The following is an 18,744-nucleotide window of genomic DNA, read 5'->3' on the forward strand; positions in this document are numbered from 1 at the left end:
CAGTTGGAGGAGAGGAGGCTCCTCACATCAGTTAGTGACAGTTGGAGGAGAGGTGACTCCCCAGATCAGTTAGTGACAGTTGGAGGAGTGGAGACTCTCCAGATCAGTTAGTGACAGTTGGAGGAGAGGAGACTCCCCAGATCAGTTAGTGACAGTTGGAGGAGAGGAGACACCCCAGATCAGTTAGTGACAGTTGGAGGAGAGGAGACTCCCCAGATCAGTTAGTGACAGTTGGAGGAGAGGAGACTACCCAGATCAGTTAGTGACAGTTGGAGGAGAGGACACTCCCCACATCAGTTAGTGAGAGTTGGAGGAGAGGAGACTCCCCAGATCAGTTAGTGACAGTTGGAGGAGAGGAGACTCCCCAGATCAGTAAGTGACAGTTGGAGGAGTGCAGATTTCCCAGATCAGTTCGTGACAGTTGGAGGAGAGGAGACTCCCCAGATCAGTTAGTGACAGTTGGAGAAGAGGAGACTCCCCAGATCAGTTAGTGACAGTTGGAGGAGAGGACACTCCCCACATCAGTTAGTGACAGTTGGAGGAGAGGAGACTCCACAGATCAGTTTGTGACAGTTGGAGGAGAGGAGACTCCACAGATCAGTTAGTGACAGCTGGAGGAGAGGAGACTCCCCAGATCTGTTAGTGACAGTTGGAGGAGAGGAGACTCCCCAGATCAGTTAGTGACAGTTGGAGGAGAGGAGACTCCTCAGATCAGTAGTGACAGTTGGAGGAGAGGAGACTCCCCAGATCAGTTAGTGACAGTTGGAGGAGGGGAGACTCCCCAGATCAGTTAGTGACAGTTGGAGGAGAGGAGACTCCCCAGATCAGTTAGTGACAGTTGGAGGAGAGGAGACTCACCTGATCAGTTAGTGACAGTTGGAGGAGAGGAGACTCCCCAGATCAGTTAGTGACAGTTGGAGGAGACAAGACTCCCCAGATCAGTTAGTGACAGTTGGAGGAGAGGAGACTCCCCAGATCAGTTAGTGACAGTTGGAGGAGAGGAGAATCCCCAGATCAGTTAGTGACAGTTGGAGTAGAGGAGACTCCCCAGATCAGTTAGTGACAGTTGGAGGAGAGGAGACTCCCCAGATCAGTTCGTGACAGTTGGAGGAGAGGAGAATCCTCACATCAGTTAGTGACAGTTGGAGGAGAGGAAACTCCCCAGATCAGTTAGTGACAGTTGGAGGAGAGGAGACTCCCCAGATCAGTTAGTGACAGTTGGAGGAGAGGAGACTCCCCAGATCAGTTAGTGACAGTGGGAGGAGAGGAGGCTCCCCAGATCAGTTAGTGACAGTTGGAGGAGAGGGGACTCCCCAGATCACTTAGTGACAGTTGGAGGAGAGGAGACTCACCAGATCAGTTAGTGACAGTTGAAGGAGAGGAGACTCCCCAGATCAATTACTGACAGTTGGAGGAGAGGAGACTCCCCAGATCAGTTAGTGACAGTTGGAGGAGAGGAGACTCCCCAGATCAGTTAGTGACAGTTGGAGGAGAGGAGACTCCCCAGATCAGTTAGTGACAGTTGGAGGAGAGGAGACTCCCCAGATCAGTTAGTGACAGTTGGAGGAGAGGAGACTCCCCAGATCAGTTTGTGACAGTTGGAGGAGAGGAGACTCCCCAGATCAGTTAGTGACAGTTGGAGGAGAGGAGACTCCCCAGGTAAGTTAGTGACAGTTGGAGGAGAGGAGACTCCCTTGATCAGTTAGTGACAGTTGGAGTTGAGGAGACTCCCCAGATCAGTTAGTGACAGTTGGAGGAGAGGAGACTCCCCAGATCAGTTAGTGACAGTTGGAGGAGAGGAGACTCCCCAGATCAGTTAGTGACAGTTGGAGGAGAGGAGACTCCCCAGATCAGTTAGTGACAGTTGGAGGAGAGGAGAATCCCCAGATCAGTTGGTGACAGTTGGAGGAGAGGAGACTCCCCAGATCAGTTAGTGACAGTTGGAGGAGAGGAGACTCCCCAGATCAGTTATTGACAGTTGGAGGAGAGGAGACTCCTCAGATCAGTTTGTGACAGTTGGAGGAGAGGAGACTACCCAGATCAGTTAGTGACAGTTGGAGGAGAGGAGACTCCACAGATCAGTTAGTGACAGTTGGAGGAGAGGTGACTCCTCAGACCAGTTAGTGACAGATGGAGGAGAGGAGACTCCCCAGATCAGTTAGTGACAGTTGGAGGAGCGGAGACTCGCCAGATCAGTTAGTGACAGTTGAAGGAGTGGAGACTCCTCAGATCAGTTAGTGACAGTTGGAGGAGTGGAGACTCCTCAGATCAGTTAATGACAGTTGGAGGAGAGGAGAATCCTCAGATCAGTTAGTGACATTTGGAGGAGAGGAGACTCCTCAGATCAGTTAGTGACAGTTGGAGGAGAGGAGACTCCTCAGATCAGTTAGTGACAGATGGAGGAGAGGAGGCTCCCCGGATCAGTTCGTGACAGTTGGAGGAGAGGAGACTTCCCAGATGAGTTAGTGACACTTGGAGGAGAGGAGACTCCCCAGATCAGTTAGTGACAGTTGGAGGAGAGGAGACTCCCCAGATCAGTTAGTGACAGTTGGTGGAGAGGAGACTCCCCAGATCAGTTAGTGACAGTTGGAGGAGAGGAGACTCCTCAGATGAGTTAGTGACAGTTGGAGGAGAGGAGACTCCCCAGATCAGTTAGTGACAGTTGGAGGAGAGGAGACTCCCCAGATGAGTTAGTGACAGTTGGAGGAGAGGAGACTCCCCAGATCAGTTAGTGACAGTTGGAGGAGAGGAGACTCCTCAGATCAGTTAGTGACAGTTGGTGGAGAGGAGACTCCCCAGATCAGTTAGTGACAGTTGGAGGAGAGGAGACTCCCCAGATCAGTTAGTGACAGTTGGAGGAGAGGAGACTCCTCAGATCAGTTAGCGACAGTTGGAGGAGAGGAGACTGCCCAGATGAGTTCGTGACAGTTGGAGGTGAGGAGAATCCCCAGATCAGTTAGTGACAGTTGGAGGGGAGGAGACTCCCCAGATCAGTTCGTGACAGTTGGAGGAGAGGAGACTCCCCAGATCAGTTAGTGACAGTTGGAGGAGAGGAGACTCCCCAGATCAGTTAGTGACAGTTGGAGGAGAGGACACTCCCCACATCAGTTAGTGACAGTTGGAGGAGAGGAGACTCCCCAGATCAGTTAGTGACAGTTGGAGGAGAGGAGACTCCCCAGATCAGTAAGTGACAGTTGGAGGAGAGGTGACTCCTCAGATCACTTAGTGACAGTTGGAGGAGAGGAGACTCCCCAGATCAGTTAGTGACAGATGGAGGAGAGGAGACTCCCCAGATCAGTTAGTGACAGCTGGAGGAGAGGAGACTCCCCAGATCAGTTAGTGACAGTTGGAGGAGAGGAGAACCCCCAGATCAGTTAGTGACAGTTGGAGTAGAGGAGACTCCCCAGATCAGTTAGTGACAGTTGGAGGAGAGGAGACTCCCCAGATCAGTTAGTGACAGTTGGAGGAGAGGAGACTCCCCAGATCAGTTAGTGACAGTTGGAGGAGAGGAGAATCCCCAGATCAGTTGGTGACAGTTGGAGGAGAGGAGACTCCCCAGATCAGTTAGTGACAGTTGGAGGAGAGGAGACTCCCCAGATCAGTTATTGACAGTTGGAGGAGAGGAGACTCCTCAGATCAGTTCGTGACAGTTGGAGGAGTGGAGACTACCCAGATCAGTTAGTGACAGTTGGAGGAGAGGAGACTCCACAGATCAGTTAGTGACAGTTGGAGGAGAGGTGACTCCTCAGACCAGTTAGTGACAGATGGAGGAGAGGAGACTCCCCAGATCAGTTAGTGACAGTTGGAGGAGCGGAGACTCCCCAGATCAGTTAGTGACAGTTGAAGGAGTGGAGACTCCTCAGATCAGTTAGTGACAGTTGGAGGAGTGGAGACTCCTCAGATCAGTTAGTGACAGTTGGAGGAGAGGAGAATCCTCAGATCAGTTAGTGACATTTGGAGGAGAGGAGACTCCTCAGATCAGTTAGTGACAGTTGGAGGAGAGGAGACTCCTCAGATCAGTTAGTGACAGATGGAAGAGAGGAGGCTCCCCGGATCAGTTCGTGACAGATGGAGGAGAGGAGACTCCCCAGATGAGTTAGTGACACTTGGAGGAGAGGAGACTCCCCAGATCAGTTAGTGACAGTTGGAGGAGAGGAGACTCCCCAGATCAGTTAGTGACAGTTGGTGGAGAGGAGACTCCCCAGATCAGTTAGTGACAGTTGGAGGAGAGGAGACTCCTCAGATGAGTTAGTGACAGTTGGAGGAGAGGAGACTCCCCAGATCAGTTAGTGACAGTTGGAGGAGAGGAGACTCCCCAGATGAGTTAGTCACAGTTGGAGGAGAGGAGACTCCCCAGATCAGTTAGTGACAGTTGGAGGAGAGGAGACTCCTCAGATCAGTTAGTGACAGTTGGTGGAGAGGAGACTCCCCAGATCAGTTAGTGACAGTTGGAGGAGAGGAGACTCCCCAGATCAGTTAGTGACAGTTGGAGGAGAGGAGACTCCTCAGATCAGTTAGCGACAGTTGGAGGAGAGGAGACTGCCCAGATGAGTTCGTGACAGTTGGAGGTGAGGAGAATCCCCAGATCAGTTAGTGACAGTTGGAGGGGAGGAGACTCCCCAGATCAGTTCGTGACAGTTGGAGGAGAGGAGACTCCCCAGATCAGTTAGTGACAGTTGGAGGAGAGGAGACTCCCCAGATCAGTTAGTGACAGTTGGAGGAGAGGACACTCCCCACATCAGTTAGTGACAGTTGGAGGAGAGGAGACTCCCCAGATCAGTTAGTGACAGTTGGAGGAGAGGAGACTCCCCAGATCAGTTAGTGACAGTTGGAGGAGAGGAGACTCCTCAGATCACGTAGTGACAGTTGGAGGAGAGGAGACTCCCCAGATCAGTTAGTGACAGATGGAGGAGAGGAGACTCCCCAGATCAGTTAGTGACAGCTGGAGGAGAGGAGACTCCCCAGATCAGTTAGTGACAGTTGGAGGAGAGGAGAACCCCCAGATCAGTTAGTGACAGTTGGAGTAGAGGAGACTCCCCAGATCAGTTAGTGACAGTTGGAGGAGAGGAGACTCCCCAGATCAGTTCATGACAGTTGGAGGAGAGGAGGCTCCTCACATCAGTTAGTGACAGTTGGAGGAGAGGTGACTCCCCAGATCAGTTAGTGACAGTTGGAGGAGTGGAGACTCTCCAGATCAGTTAGTGACAGTTGGAGGAGAGGAGACTCCCCAGATCAGTTAGTGACAGTTGGAGGAGAGGAGACACTCCAGATCAGTTAGTGACAGTTGGAGGAGAGGAGACTCCCCAGATCAGTTAGTGACAGTTGGAGGAGAGGAGACTACCCAGATCAGTTAGTGACAGTTGGAGGAGAGGACACTCCCCACATCAGTTAGTGAGAGTTGGAGGAGAGGAGACTCCCCAGATCAGTTAGTGACAGTTGGAGGAGAGGAGACTCCCCAGATCAGTAAGTGACAGTTGGAGGAGTGCAGATTTCCCAGATCAGTTCGTGACAGTTGGAGGAGAGGAGACTCCCCAGATCAGTTAGTGACAGTTGGAGAAGAGGAGACTCCCCAGATCAGTTAGTGACAGTTGGAGGAGAGGACACTCCCCACATCAGTTAGTGACAGTTGGAGGAGAGGAGACTCCCCAGATCAGTTAGTGATAGTTGGAGGAGAGGAGACTCCACAGATCAGTTAGTGACAGCTGGAGGAGAGGAGACTCCCCAGATCTGTTAGTGACAGTTGGAGGAGAGGAGACTCCCCAGTTCAGTTAGTGACAGTTGGAGGAGAGGAGACTCCTCAGATCAGTAGTGACAGTTGGAGGAGAGGAGACTCCCCAGATCAGTTAGTGACAGTTGGAGGAGGGGAGACTCCCCAGATCAGTTAGTGACAGTTGGAGGAGAGGAGACTCCCCAGATCAGTTAGTGACAGTTGGAGGAGAGGAGACTCCCCTGATCAGTTAGTGACAGTTGGAGGAGAGGAGACTCCCCAGATCAGTTAGTGACAGTTGGAGGAGAGGAGACTCCCCAGATCAGTTAGTGACAGTTGGAGGAGAGGAGACTCCCCAGATCAGTTAGTGACAGTTGGAGGAGAGGAGAATCCCCAGATCAGTTAGTGACAGTTGGAGTAGAGGAGACTCCCCAGATCAGTTAGTGACAGTTGGAGGAGAGGAGACTCCCCAGATCAGTTCGTGACAGTTGGAGGAGAGGAGAATCCTCACATCAGTTAGTGACAGTTGGAGGAGAGGAGACTCCCCAGATCAGTTAGTGACAGTTGGAGGAGAGGAGACTCCCCAGATCAGTTAGTGACAGTTGGAGGAGAGGAGACTCCCCAGATCAGTTAGTGACAGTGGGAGGAGAGGAGGCTCCCCAGATCAGTTAGTGACAGTTGGAGGAGAGGAGACTCCCCAGATCACTTAGTGACAGTTGGAGGAGAGGAGACTCACCAGATCAGTTAGTGACAGTTGAAGGAGAGGAGACTCCCCAGATCAATTACTGACAGTTGGAGGAGAGGAGACTCCCCAGATCAGTTAGTGACAGTTGGAGGAGAGGAGACTCCCCAGATCAGTTAGTGACAGTTGGAGGAGAGGAGACTCCCCAGATCAGTTAGTGACAGTTGGAGGAGAGGAGACTCCCCACATCAGTTAGTGACAGTTGGAGGAGAGGAGACTCCCCAGATCAGTTTGTGACAGTTGGAGGAGAGGAGACTCCCCAGATCAGTTAGTGACAGTTGGAGGAGAGGAGACTCCCCAGGTAAGTTAGTGACAGTTGGAGGAGAGGAGACTCCCTTGATCAGTTAGTGACAGTTGGAGTTGAGGAGACTCCCCAGATCAGTTAGTGACAGTTGGAGGAGAGGAGACTCCCCAGATCAGTTAGTGACAGTTGCAGGAGAGGAGACTCCCCAGATCAGTTAGTGACAGTTGGAGGAGAGGAGACTCCCCAGATCAGTTAGTGACAGTTGGAGGAGAGGAGAATCCCCAGATCAGTTGGTGACAGTTGGAGGAGAGGAGACTCCCCAGATCAGTTAGTGACAGTTGGAGGAGAGGAGACTCCCCAGATCAGTTATTGACAGTTGGAGGAGAGGAGACTCCTCAGATCAGTTCGTGACAGTTGGAGGAGAGGAGACTACCCAGATCAGTTAGTGACAGTTGGAGGAGAGGAGACTCCACAGATCAGTTAGTGACAGTTGGAGGAGAGGTGACTCCTCAGACCAGTTAGTGACAGATGGAGGAGAGGAGACTCCCCAGATCAGTTAGTGACAGTTGGAGGAGCGGAGACTCCCCAGATCAGTTAATGACAGTTGAAGGAGTGGAGACTCCTCAGATCAGTTAGTGACAGTTGGAGGAGTGGAGACTCCTCAGATCAGTTAGTGACAGTTGGAGGAGAGGAGAATCCTCAGATCAGTTAGTGACATTTGGAGGAGAGGAGACTCCTCAGATCAGTTAGTGACAGTTGGAGGAGAGGAGACTCCTCAGATCAGTTAGTGACAGATGGAGGAGAGGAGGCTCCCCGGATCAGTTCGTGACAGTTGGAGGAGAGGAGACTCCCCAGATGAGTTAGTGACACTTGGAGGAGAGGAGACTCCCCAGATCAGTTAGTGACAGTTGGAGGAGAGGAGACTCCCCAGATCAGTTAGTGACAGTTGGTGGAGAGGAGACTCCCCAGATCAGTTAGTGACAGTTGGAGGAGAGGAGACTCCTCAGATGAGTTAGTGACAGTTGGAGGAGAGGAGACTCCCCAGATCAGTTAGTGACAGTTGGAGGAGAGGAGACTCCCCAGATGAGTTAGTGACAGTTGGAGGAGAGGAGACTCCCCAGATCAGTTAGTGACAGTTGGAGGAGAGGAGACTCCTCAGATCAGTTAGTGACAGTTGGTGGAGAGGAGACTCCCCAGATCAGTTAGTGACAGTTGGAGGAGAGGAGACTCCCCAGATCAGTTAGTGACAGTTGGAGGAGAGGAGACTCCTCAGATCAGTTAGCGACAGTTGGAGGAGAGGAGACTGCCCAGATGAGTTCGTGACAGTTGGAGGTGAGGAGAATCCCCAGATCAGTTAGTGACAGTTGGAGGGGAGGAGACTCCCCAGATCAGTTCGTGACAGTTGGAGGAGAGGAGACTCCCCAGATCAGTTAGTGACAGTTGGAGGAGAGGAGACTCCCCAGATCAGTTAGTGACAGTTGGAGGAGAGGACACTCCCCACATCAGTTAGTGACAGTTGGAGGAGAGGAGACTCCCCAGATCAGTTAGTGACAGTTGGAGGAGAGGAGACTCCCCAGATCAGTTAGTGACAGTTGGAGGAGAGGAGACTCCTCAGATCACTTAGTGACAGTTGGAGGAGAGGAGACTCCCCAGATCAGTTAGTGACAGCTGGAGGAGAGGAGACTCCCCAGATCTGTTAGTGACAGTTGGAGGAGAGGAGACTCCCCAGTTCAGTTAGTGACAGTTGGAGGAGAGGAGACTCCTCAGATCAGTAGTGACAGTTGGAGGAGAGGAGACTCCCCAGATCAGTTAGTGACAGTTGGAGGAGGGGAGACTCCCCAGATGAGTTAGTGACAGATGGAGGAGAGGAGACTCCCCAGATCAGTTAGTGACAGTTGGAGGAGAGGAGACTCCCCTGATCAGTTAGTGACAGTTGGAGGAGAGGAGACTCCCCAGATCAGTTAGTGACAGTTGGAGGAGAGGAGACTCCCCAGATCAGTTAGTGACAGTTGGAGGAGAGGAGACTCTCCAGATCAGTTAGTGACTGTTGGAGGAGAGGAGAACCCCCAGATCAGTTAGTGACAGTTGGAGTAGAGGAGACTCCCCAGATCAGTTAGTGACAGTTGGAGGAGAGGAGACTCCCCAGATCAGTTCGTGACAGTTGGAGGAGAGGAGACTCCTCACATCAGTTAGTGACAGTTGGAGGAGAGGAGACTCCCCAGATCAGTTAGTGACAGTTGGAGGAGTGGAGACTCTCCAGATCAGTTAGTGACAGTTGGAGGAGAGGAGACTCCCCAGATCAGTTAGTGACAGTTGGAGGAGAGGAGACACCCCAGATCAGTTAGTGACAGTTGGAGGAGAGGAGACTCCCCAGATCAGTTAGTGACAGTTGAAGGAGAGGAGACTCCCCAGATCAATTACTGACAGTTGGAGGAGAGGAGACTCCCCAGATCAGTTAGTGACAGTTGGAGGAGAGGAGACTCCCCAGGTCAGTTAGTGACAGTTGGAGGAGAGGAGACTCCCCAGATCAGTTAGTGACAGTTGGAGGAGAGGAGAATCCTCAGATCAGTTAGTGACAGTTGGCGGAGAGGAGACTCCCCAGATCAGTGAGTGACAGTTGGAGGAGAGGGGACTCCCAGATCAGTTAGTGACAGTTGGAGGAGAGGAGACTCCCCAGATCAGTTAGTGACAGTTGGAGGAGAGGAGACTCCCCAGATCAGTTAGTGACAGTTGGAGGAGAGGAGACTCCCCAGGTCAGTTAGTGACAGTTGGAGGAGAGGAGACTCCCTTGATCAGTTAGTGACAGTTGGAGTTGAGGAGACTCCCCAGATCAGTTAGTGACAGTTGGAGGAGAGGAGACTCCCCAGATCAGTTAGTGACAGTTGGAGGAGAGGAGACTCCCCAGATCAGTTTGTGATAGTTGGAGGAGAAGAGACTCCCCAGATCAGTTAGTGACAGTTGGAGGAGAGGAGAATCCCCAGATCAGTTGGTGACAGTTGGAGGAGAGGAGACTCCCCAAATCAGTAAGTGACAGTTGGAGGAGAGGAGACTCCCCAGATCAGTTAGTGACAGTTGGAGGAGAGGAGACTCCCCAGATCAGTTAGTGACCGTTGGAGGAGAGGAGACTCCCCAGATCAGTTAGTGACAGTTGGAGGAGAGGAGACTCCCCAGATCAGTTCGTGGCAGTTGGAGGAGAGGAGACTGCTCAGCTCAGTTAGTGACAGCTGGAGGAGAGGAGACACCCTAGATCAGTTAGTGACAGTTGGAGGAGAGGAGAACCCCCAGATCAGTTAGTGACAGTTGGAGTAGAGGAGACTCCCCAGATCAGTTAGTGACAGTTGGAGGAGAGGAGACTCCCCAGATGAGTTCGTGACAGTTGGAGGAGAGGAGACTCCTCACATCAGTTAGTGACAGTTGGAGGAGAGGAGACTCCCCAGATCAGTTAGTGACAGTTGGAGGAGTGGAGACTCTTCAGATCAGTTAGTGACAGTTGGAGGAGAGGAGACTCCCCAGATCAGTTAGTGACAGTTGGTGGAGAGGAGACTCCCCAGATCAGTTAGTGACAGTTGGAGGAGAGGAGACTCCTCAGATGAGTTAGTGACAGTTGGAGGAGAGGAGACTCCCCAGATCAGTTAGTGACAGTTGGAGGAGAGGAGACTCCCCAGATGAGTTAGTGACAGTTGGAGGAGAGGAGACTCCCCAGATCAGTTAGTGACAGTTGGAGGAGAGGAGACTCTTCAGATCAGTTAGTGACAGTTGGTGGAGAGGAGACTCCCCAGATCAGTTAGTGACAGTTGGAGGAGAGGAGACTCTTCAGATCAGTTAGTGACAGTTGGAGGAGAGGAGACTCCCCAGATCAGTTAGTGACAGTTGGAGGAGAGGAGACTCCTCAGATCAGTTAGCGACAGTTGGAGGAGAGGAGACTGCCCAGATGAGTTCGTGACAGTTGGAGGTGAGGAGAATCCCCAGATCAGTTAGTGACAGTTGGAGGGGAGGAGACTCCCCAGATCAGTTCGTGACAGTTGGAGGAGAGGAGACTCCCCAGATCAGTTAGTGACAGTTGGAGGAGAGGAGACTCCCCAGATCAGTTAGTGACAGTTGGAGGAGAGGACACTCCCCACATCAGTTAGTGACAGTTGGAGGAGAGGAGACTCCCCAGATCAGTTAGTGACAGTTGGAGGAGAGGAGACTACCCAGATCAGTTAGTGACAGTTGGAGGAGAGGAGACTCCTCAGATCACTTAGTGACAGTTGGAGGAGAGGAGACTCCCCAGATCAGTTAGTGACAGCTGGAGGAGAGGAGACTCCCCAGATCTGTTAGTGACAGTTGGAGGAGAGGAGACTCCCCAGTTCAGTTAGTGACAGTTGGAGGAGAGGAGACTCCTCAGATCAGTAGTGACAGTTGGAGGAGAGGAGACTCCCCAGATCAGTTAGTGACAGTTGGAGGAGGGGAGACTCCCCAGATCAGTTAGTGACAGTTGGAGGAGAGGAGACTCCCCAGATCAGTTAGTGACAGTTGGAGGAGAGGAGACTCCCCTGATCAGTTAGTGACAGTTGGAGGAGAGGAGACTCCCCAGATCAGTTAGTGACAGTTGGAGGAGAGGAGACTCCCCAGATCAGTTAGTGACAGTTGGAGGAGAGGAGACTCCCCAGATCAGTTAGGGGCAGTTGGAGGAGAGGAGAACCCCCAGATCAGTTAGTGACAGTTGGAGTAGAGGAGACTCCCCAGATTAGTTAGTGACAGTTGGAGGAGAGGAGACTCCCCAGATCAGTTCGTGACAGTTGGAGGAGAGGAGACTCCTCACATCAGTTAGTGACAGTTGGAGGAGAGGAGACTCCCCAGATCAGTTAGTGACAGTTGGAGGAGTGGAGACTCTCCAGATCATTTAGTGACAGTTGGAGGAGAGGAGACTCCCCAGATCAGTTAGTGACAGTTAGAGGAGAGGAGACACCCCAGATCAGTTAGTGACAGTTGGAGGAGAGGAGACTCCCCAGATCAGTTAGTGACAGTTGGAGGAGAGGAGACTCCCCAGATCAGTTAGTGACAGTTGGAGGAGAGGAGACTCCCCAGATCAGTTAGTGACAGTTGGAGGAGAGGAGACTCCTCAGATCAGTTAGTGACAGTTGGAGGAGAGGCGACTCCTCAGATCAGTTAGTGACAGTTGGAGGAGAGGAGACTCCCCAGATCAGTTCGTGACAGTTGGAGGAGAGGAGACTCCCCAGATCAGTTAGTGACAGTTGTAGGAGGGGAGACTCCCCAGATCAGTTCGTGACAGTTGGAGGAGAGGAGACACCCCAGATCAGTTAGTGACTGTTGGAGGAGAGGAGACTCCCCAGATCAGTTCGTGACAGTTGGAGGAGAGGAGACTCCCCAGGTCCGTTTGTGACAGTTGGAGAAGAGGAGACTCCTCAGATCAGTTAGTGACAGTTGGAGGAGAGGAGACTCCTCAGATCAATTACTGACAGTTGGAGGAGAGGAGACTCCCCCGATCAGTTAGTGACAGTTGGAGGAGAGGAGACTCCCCAGATCAGTTAGTGACAGTTGGAGGAGAGGAGAATCCCCAGATCAGTTAGTGACAGTTGGAGGAGAGGAGACTCCCCAGATCAGTTAGTGACAGTTGGAGGAGAGGAGAATCCTCAGATCACTTAGTGACAGTTGGCGGAGAGGAGACTCCCCAGATCAGTGAGTGACAGTTGGAGGAGAGGAGACTCCCAGATCAGTTAGTGACAGTTGGAGGAGAGGAGACTCCCCAGATCAGTTTGTGACAGTTGGAGGAGAGGAGACTCCCCAGATCAGTTAGTGACAGTTGGAGGAGAGGAGACTCCCCAGGTCAGTTAGTGACAGTTGGAGGAGAGGAGACTCCCTTGATCAGTTAGTGACAGTTGGAGTTGAGGAGACTCCCCAGATCAGTTAGTGACAGTTGGAGGAGAGGAGACTCCCCAGATCAGTTAGTGACAGTTGGAGGAGAGGAGACTCCCCAGATCAGTTAGTGACAGTTGGAGGAGAGGAGACTCCCCAGATCAGTTAGTGACAGTTGGAGGAGAGGAGGATGCCCAGATCAGTTGGTGACAGTTGGAGGAGAGGAGACTCCCCAGATCAGTTAGTGACAGTTGGAGGAGAGGAGACTCCCCAGATCAGTTATTGACAGTTGGAGGAGAGGAGACTCCTCAGATCAGTTAGTGACAGTTGGAGGAGAGGAGACTACCCAGATCAGTTAGTGACAGTTGGAGGAGAGGAGACTCCACAGATCAGTTAGTGACAGTTGGAGGAGAGGTGACTCCTCAGATCAGTTAGTGACAGATGGAGGAGAGGAGACTCCCCAGATCAGTTAGTGACAGTTGGAGGAGCAGAGACTCCCCAGATCAGTTAGTGACAGTTGGAGGAGAGGAGACTCCTCAGATCAGTTAGTGACAGTTGGAGGAGTGGAGACTCCCCAGATCAGTTAGTGACAGTTGGAGGAGAGGAGACTCCCCAGATCAGTTAGTGGCAGTTGGAGGAGAGGAGACTCCTCAGATCAGTAAGTGACAGTTGGTGGAGAGACTTCCCAGATCAGTAAGTGACAGTTGGAGGAGAGGAGACTCCCCAGATCAGTTAGTGACAGTTGAAGGAGAGGAGACTCCCCAGATCAATTACTGACAGTTGGAGGAGAGGAGACTCCCCAGATCAGTTAGTGACAGTTGGAGGAGAGGAGACTCCCCAGATCAGTTAGTGACAGTTGGAGGAGAGGAGACTCCCCAGATCAGTTAGTGACGGTTGGAGGAGAGGAGAATCCTCAGATCACTTAGTGACAGTTGAAGGAGAGGAGACTCCCCAGATCAATTACTGACAGTTGGAGGAGAGGAGACTCCCCAGATCAGTTAGTGACAGTTGGAGGAGAGGAGACTCCCCAGATCAGTTAGTGACAGTTGGAGGAGAGGAGACTCCCCAGATCAGTTAGTGACATTTGGAGGAGAGGAGACTCCCCAGATCAGTTTGTGACAGTTGGAGGAGAGGAGACTCCCCAGATCAGTTAGTGACAGTTGGAGGAGAGGAGACTCCCCAGGTCAGTTAGTGACAGTTGGAGGAGAGGAGACTCCCTTGATCAGTTAGTGACAGTTGGAGTTGAGGAGACTCCCCAGATCAGTTAGTGACAGTTGGAGGAGAGGAGACTCCCCAGATCAGTTAGTGACAGTTGGAGGAGAGGAGACTCCCCAGATCAGTTAGTGACAGTTGGAGGAGAGGAGACTCCCCAGATCAGTTAGTGACAGTTGGAGGAGAGGAGGATCCCCAGATCAGTTGGTGAAAATTGGAGGAGAGGAGACTCCCCAGATCAGTTAGTGACAGTTGGAGGAGAGGAGACTCCCCAGATCAGTTATTGACAGTTGGAGGAGAGGAGACTCCTCAGATCAGTTAGTGACAGTTGGAGGAGAGGAGACTACCCAGATCAGTTAGTGACAGTTGGAGGAGCAGAGACTCCCCAGATCAGTTAGTGACAGTTGGAGGAGAGGAGACTCCTCAGATCTGTTAGTGACAGTTGGAGGAGTGGAGACTCCCCAGATCAGTTAGTGACAGTTGGAGGAGAGGAGACTCCCCAGATCAGTTAGTGGCAGTTGGAGGAGAGGAGACTCCTCAGATCAGTAAGTGACAGTTGGTGGAGAGACTTCCCAGATCAGTAAGTGACAGTTGGAGGAGAGGAGACTCCCCAGATCAGTTAGTGACTGTTGGAGGAGAGGAGACTCCTCAGATCAGTTAGTGACAGTTGGAGGAGAGGAGACTCCCCAGATGAGTTAGTGACAGTTGGAGGTGAGGAGAATCCCCAGATCAGTTAGTGACAGTTGGAGGGGAGGAGACTCCCCAGATCTGTTAGTGACAGTTGGAGGAGAGGAGACTCCCCAGATCAGTTAGTGACAGTTGGAGGAGAGGAGACTCCCCAGATCAGTAAGTGACAGTTGGAGGGGAGGACACTCCCCACATCAGTTAGTGAGAGTTGAAGGAGAGGAGCCTCCCAAGATCAGTTGGTGACAGTTGGAGGATAGGAGACTCCTCAGGTCCATTAGTGACAGTTGGAGGAGTGGAGACTTCCCAGATCAGCTAGTGACAGTTGGAGGAGAGGAGACACCCCAGATCAGTTAGTGACAGTTGGAGGAGAGGAGACTCCCCAGATCAGTTAGTGACAGTTGGAGGAGAGGAGACTCCCCAAATCAGTAAGTGACAGTTGGAGGAGAGGAGACTCCCCAGATCAGTTAGTGACAGTTGGAGGAGAGGAGACTCCCCAGATCAGTTAGTGACCGTTGGAGGAGAGGAGACTCCCCAGATCAGTTAGTGACAGTTGGAGGAGAGGAGACTCCCCAGGTCAGTTAGTGACAGTTGGAGGAGAGGAGACTCCCCAGATCAGTTAGTGACAGTTGGAGGAGAGGAGACTCCCCAGATCAGTTAGTGACAGTTGGAGGAGAGGAGAATCCCCAGATCAGTTAGTGACAGTTGGAGGAGAGGAGACTCCCCAGATCAGTTCGTGACAGTTGGAGGAGAGGAGACTCCTCAGATCAGTTAGTGACAGTTGGAGGAGAGGAGACTCCCAGATCAGTTAGTGGCAGTTGGAGGAGAGGAGACTGCTCAGATCAGTTAGTGACAGTTGGAGGAGAGGAGACACCCTAGATCAGTTAGTGACAGTTGGAGGAGAGGAGACTCCCCAGATCAGTTAGTGACAGTTGGAGGAGAGGAGACTCCCCAGATCAGTTAGTGACAGTTGGAGGAGAGGAGACTCCTCAGATCAGTGAGTGACAGTTGGAGCAGAGGAGACTCCCCAGATCAGTTAGTGACAGGTGGAGCAGAGGAGACTCCCCAGATCAGTTAGTGACAGTTGGAGGAGGGGAGAATCCCCAGATCAGTTAGTGACAGTTGGAGGAGAGGAGACTCCCCAGATCACTTAGTGACAGTTGGAGGAGAGGAGACTCCCCAGATCAGTTAGTGACAGTTGGAGGAGAGGAGACTCCCCAGATCAGTTAGTGACAGTTGGAGGAGAGGAGACTCCCCAGATCAGTTAGTGACAGTTGGAGGAGAGGAGACTCCCCAGATCAGTTAGTGACAGTTGGAGGAGAGGAGACTCCCCAGATCAGTTAGTGACATTTGGAGGAGAGGAGACCCCTCAGATCAGTTCGTGACAGTTGGAGGAGAGGAGACTCCCCAGATCAGTAAGTGACAGTTGGAGGAGAGGAGGCTCCAGCGATCAGTTAGTGACAGTTGGAGCAGAGGTGACTCCTCAGATCAGTTAGTGACAGATGGAGGAGAGGAGACTCCCCAGATCAGTTAGTGACAGTTGGAGGAGCGGAGACTCCCCAGATCAGTTAGTGACAGTTGGAGGAGAGGAGACTCCTCAGATCAGTAAGTGACAGTTGGAGGAGAGGAGACTCCCCAGATCAGTTAGTGACAGTTGGAGGAGAGGAGACTCCCCAGATGAGTTAGTGACAGTTGGAGGGGAGGAGACTCCCCAGATCAGTTAGTGACAGTTGGAGGAGAGGAGACTCCCCAGATCAGTTAGTGACAGTTGGAGGAGAGGAGACTCCCCAGATCAGTTAGTGACAGTTGGAGGGGAGGACACTCCCCACATCAGTTAGTGAGAGTTGAAGGAGAGGAGCCTCCCAAGATCAGTTGGTGACAGTTGGAGGATAGGAGACTCCTCAGGTCCATTAGTGACAGTTGGAGGAGTGGAGACTTCCCAGATCAGCTAGTGACAGTTGGAGGAGAGGAGACACCCCAGATCAGTTATTGACAGTTGGAGGAGAGGAGACTCCCCAGATCAGTTAGTGACAGTTGGAGGAGAGGAGACTCCCCAAATCAGTAAGTGACAGTTGGAGGAGAGGAGACTCCCCAGATCAGTTAGTGACAGTTGGAGGAGAGGAGACTCCCCAGATCAGTTAGTGACCGTTGGAGGAGAGGAGACTCCCCAGATCAGTTAGTGACAGTTGGAGGAGAGGAGACTCCCCAGATCAGTTAGTGACAGTTGGAGGAGAGGAGACTCCCCAGATCAGTTAGTGACAGTTGGAGGAGAGGAGAATCCTCAGATCAGTTAGTGACAGTTGGCGGAGAGGAGACTCCCCAGATCAGTGAGTGACAGTTGGAGGAGAGGAGACTCCCAGATCAGTTAGTGACATTTGGAGGAGAGGAGACTCCCCAGATCAGTTTGTGACAGTTGGAGGAGAGGAGACTCCCCAGATCAGTTAGTGACAGTTGGAGGAGAGGAGACTCCCCAGGTCAGTTAGTGACAGTTGGAGGAGAGGAGACTCCCTTGATCAGTTAGTGACAGTTGGAGTTGAGGAGACTCCCCAGATCAGTTAGTGACAGTTGGAGGAGAGGAGACTCCCCAGATCAGTTAGTGACAGTTGGAGGAGAGGAGACTCCCCAGATCAGTTAGTGACAGTTGGAGGAGAGGAGACTCCCCAGATCAGTTAGTGACAGTTGGAGGAGAGGAGGATCCCCAGATCAGTTGGTGACAGTTGGAGGAGAGGAGACTCCCCAGATCAGTTAGTGACAGTTGGAGGAGAGGAGACTCCCCAGATCAGTTATTGACAGTTGGAGGAGAGGAGACTCCTCAGATCAGTTAGTGACAGTTGGAGGAGAGGAGACTACCCAGATCAGTTAGTGACAGTTGGAGGAGAGGAGACTCCACAGATCAGTTAGTGACAGTTGGAGGAGAGGTGACTCCTCAGATCAGTTAGTGACAGATGGAGGAGAGGAGACTCCCCAGATCAGTTAGTGACAGTTGGAGGAGCAGAGACTCCCCAGATCAGTTAGTGACAGTTGGAGGAGAGGAGACTCCTCAGATCAGTTAGTGACAGTTGGAGGAGTGGAGACTCCCCAGATCAGTTAGTGACAGTTGGAGGAGAGGAGACTCCCCAGATCAGTTAGTGGCAGTTGGAGGAGAGGAGACTCCTCAGATCAGTAAGTGACAGTTGGTGGAGAGACTTCCCAGATCAGTAAGTGACAGTTGGAGGAGAGGAGACTCCCCAGATCAGTTAGTGACAGTTGAAGGAGAGGAGACTCCCCAGATCAATTACTGACAGTTGGAGGAGAGGAGACTCCCCAGATCAGTTAGTGACAGTTGGAGGAGAGGAGACTCCCCAGATCAGTTAGTGACAGTTGGAGGAGAGGAGACTCCCCAGATCAGTTAGTGACGGTTGGAGGAGAGGAGAATCCTCAGATCACTTAGTGACAGTTGAAGGAGAGGAGACTCCCCAGATCAATTACTGACAGTTGGAGGAGAGGAGACTCCCCAGATCAGTTAGTGACAGTTGGAGGAGAGGAGACTCCCCAGATCAGTTAGTGACAGTTGGAGGAGAGGAGACTCCCCAGATCAGTTAGTGACATTTGGAGGAGAGGAGACTCCCCAGATCAGTTTGTGACAGTTGGAGGAGAGGAGACTCCCCAGATCAGTTAGTGACAGTTGGAGGAGAGGAGACTCCCCAGGTCAGTTAGTGACAGTTGGAGGAGAGGAGACTCCCTTGATCAGTTAGTGACAGTTGGAGTTGAGGAGACTCCCCAGATCAGTTAGTGACAGTTGGAGGAGAGGAGACTCCCCAGATCAGTTAGTGACAGTTGGAGGAGAGGAGACTCCCCAGATCAGTTAGTGACAGTTGGAGGAGAGGAGACTCCCCAGATCAGTTAGTGACAGTTGGAGGAGAGGAGGATCCCCAGATCAGTTGGTGAAAATTGGAGGAGAGGAGACTCCCCAGATCAGTTAGTGACAGTTGGAGGAGAGGAGACTCCCCAGATCAGTTATTGACAGTTGGAGGAGAGGAGACTCCTCAGATCAGTTAGTGACAGTTGGAGGAGAGGAGACTACCCAGATCAGTTAGTGACAGTTGGAGGAGCAGAGACTCCCCAGATCAGTTAGTGACAGTTGGAGGAGAGGAGACTCCTCAGATCTGTTAGTGACAGTTGGAGGAGTGGAGACTCCCCAGATCAGTTAGTGACAGTTGGAGGAGAGGAGACTCCCCAGATCAGTTAGTGGCAGTTGGAGGAGAGGAGACTCCTCAGATCAGTAAGTGACAGTTGGTGGAGAGACTTCCCAGATCA

Source organism: Somniosus microcephalus, chromosome 9, assembly GCF_052327205.1.
Source record: "Somniosus microcephalus isolate GS21.2 chromosome 9, FLI_Smic_1.0, whole genome shotgun sequence".
Classification (NCBI taxonomy): domain Eukaryota; kingdom Metazoa; phylum Chordata; class Chondrichthyes; order Squaliformes; family Somniosidae; genus Somniosus; species Somniosus microcephalus.